The sequence below is a fragment of the Atractosteus spatula genome, unplaced genomic scaffold, assembly GCF_055471065.1.
Source record: "Atractosteus spatula isolate fAtrSpa1 unplaced genomic scaffold, fAtrSpa1.hap1 Scaffold_19, whole genome shotgun sequence".
Classification (NCBI taxonomy): domain Eukaryota; kingdom Metazoa; phylum Chordata; class Actinopteri; order Semionotiformes; family Lepisosteidae; genus Atractosteus; species Atractosteus spatula.
In genome coordinates this window covers 195001-197500 of record NW_028296752.1, presented here as the reverse complement: position 1 = coordinate 197500, position 2500 = coordinate 195001, and the positions used below count along the sequence as shown (strand labels likewise).

At 43.9% G+C, this 2500-nt stretch overlaps 1 pseudogene; it reads right to left on the bottom strand.

The window, feature by feature from the left end:
- The window catches only part of LOC148808833 (28S ribosomal RNA), an 8235-nt pseudogene that overhangs the window by 2242 nt on the left and 3493 nt on the right, over positions 1-2500 (bottom strand).

Below are 2500 nucleotides of genomic sequence, written 5' to 3'. Positions count from 1 at the left end.
ATTCCGGTTTTTGTTTCTGGATGTGGCCCCAGTTGTCTGGGACTGTTATATCGTCTGTTTGGTTTATTAGGGACGCAGGGTTGGATAGTTGTGGGGTCTGGTTCGGGTCTCCTCCCGCTTGTGCCCATAGTCTTTGGAATTTGTCTTGGATTTCGTTGGTTTGCATGAGTGCACTTATGGTGGCATCTGACGACATTGCCATGCGTTGCAGTCTTCTTATTTGAATTGATGGTATCAGGCTGGCTAGTTTTATTATGCCCAGACCCCCGTCTCTTGCGCTGGAGTAGATTAGTCCATTGCAGGTGGACTCGGGTAGTCGTAGCCAAGTTTTGACTGCCTTTCTTATGGCGCTGTCGAGTGCCATTAGCATTGATTGTTTTGTGTCCGTATGGTCCAATTGGTAGATTAGCCTGGTAATTGCATGGATATTGAGTATGTTGACCTTCTGTGAAGGTTTTAGAGGCGCTTTGTCGATTTTTTGAATCCAGTTTTGTAGTAGATTTTCTGCTTCTGGTTTTTTTGTTACAGTCCACGGACTGATTTTGAGTCCTAGATACTTTTCGGACTCGGTGGGGGAAATCATGTGTAGCTTGTTGTTGTTAATGGACCAGTCCTCGCAGTTGTTTATAACGTAGGAGTCTTTGGTGGGTGAGATGAGGAACCCGTGGCATTTTTTTGCTTGGACCATTAAGCCTGTTTGCTTACAGAATTCTTCTAGGATGTTAATGTTGTTCTTCATCCCTTCCCAGTTGTCGCTCAGCAGGACCAGGTCGTCAGCAAAAGCCAGGGTTGATATGTTGCCTGCTGCGGTTTTGAAACCGCAGCCGAGTTCCTCCAGGGCATTGATCAAGGGGTCCATTGCCAGGTTGAAGAGAATGGGTGACATGGGATCCCCTTGTTTAACTCCAACTTTTATGAAAATTTCATTCGAGGACTGGTTTTCGGTTTTGATTGTGGTTCTACAATCTTGATATGAATCTTCAATTAGATTTATTATATGGTTGTCCAGTTCTTTTTGTTTCAGAACCTGGAAGATGTGGTCGTGGGATACTGAGTCGAATGCTTTTGCGATGTCGATGAAGACTACCGCAATCTGTTTATGGGATTTCTTTGCGTTTTCAAGTAGGTATTGTAAGGTTGCTAGGTTTTCAGAGCAACCGGAGGCTTCAATGAAGCCTCTTTGTCTTTGGTTGATCGGGCATGCTTTCTCGAGGCGTTTTGTAATGATTCTTGAGAAGAGTCTTAGTAGCATTGACCCGATGGTAATTGGTCTCCAGTTCCCGATATCTTCTAAGCTCTTCTCGTCGGATGTTTTTGGTATTAGGATTGTTTTGCATTCCTTTAATTTGTTGGGAATATGGCCCGTAATCAGCCACAGATTGAATAGTTGGAACAGTGTCACCCCATCACTTTCCAGTTCTTGTATTGCATGCCAATCAATGTTATCCGGGCCTGGTGCGGATGTCCTTTTTATTGCTTTAATATTCTCTTGTATTTCCTCTTCGCTGATCAGGGATTCAAATACTTCGTTGTCGGCTCTGCCATTGGATGTGAAGCCGTTTAGCCCGGGGAATGCTGTGTGTTCCTCCCATTTCTTTTTGTATGAGGAGTAGATTTCCTCAATGTTTATTTTGCATATTGCGTTTTCGGCCCCGTCAAGGATCAGGGATGCCAGCTTCGATTTGTTTTTGTTGTAGAGGGTTTGGTGATACTTATAAATCCTCCTTTTGTTGGCCCTCTTTCTTGTCCAAGACCATTCTTTGCCCTTGTGGTGTTCGGAGGTTTTTTTGTTCTTTGTGTTTACTGCCGACTTCTTGGGTTTTAGTGCCTGCAGTAGTTTATCGGAGGCGATTTCGATTAATTGTTTGATAGTTGTTGGGTCTTTGCTATCTGAGCAGATAGCCTCTTTTATTGCCGGATCAGTTTCCTCATTGTTAATTAAGTCTTTAGAGAGTCTTTTTAGTCTAGATCTTATGCCTGTTCTTTTGGCATAAGTTAGGGGTCTCGCTGTTCTTAGTCTGGCAGCAGGCTGGTCTGGTTTGTCGCTTGCTGCTTGATTTACAGTGGGTTTTCTGCTTCTTGCAGGTCGTCTTTTTTCGCCCACTTGTTTGTTGTTCTTAGTGCCCAGCTCCTGTGCGATTAGCTGGTTGATGTTCTTGGCCCCTTTGTATTTTGTCTCTAGTGATTTTAGCTTGGTTAGCTCGTCCTCTGTCCAAATTTTGCTGGCATCTCTGTTCTTGGTTGTGTTGAGTTCTGTGATACGTTCCTCATTTCTGGTGTCGGGGTGGGCGTGTCTTTTATGCTGGGAAAGCCCGGATTTTGTTAGGAAGTTTGTGTTGCAGATGTCGCACTTCCACTTGCCCTCAATCTCTTTGGTTGTTTTATCGGTTTCCCCCTTACATTTGGGGAGGTGACACTGGATAGAGTGGAGGTTTTTGTTGGTTATTTTGCATTTAGAGCACTGGTATTCAAGTGATACCTCATTATGTTTTTTGATGTA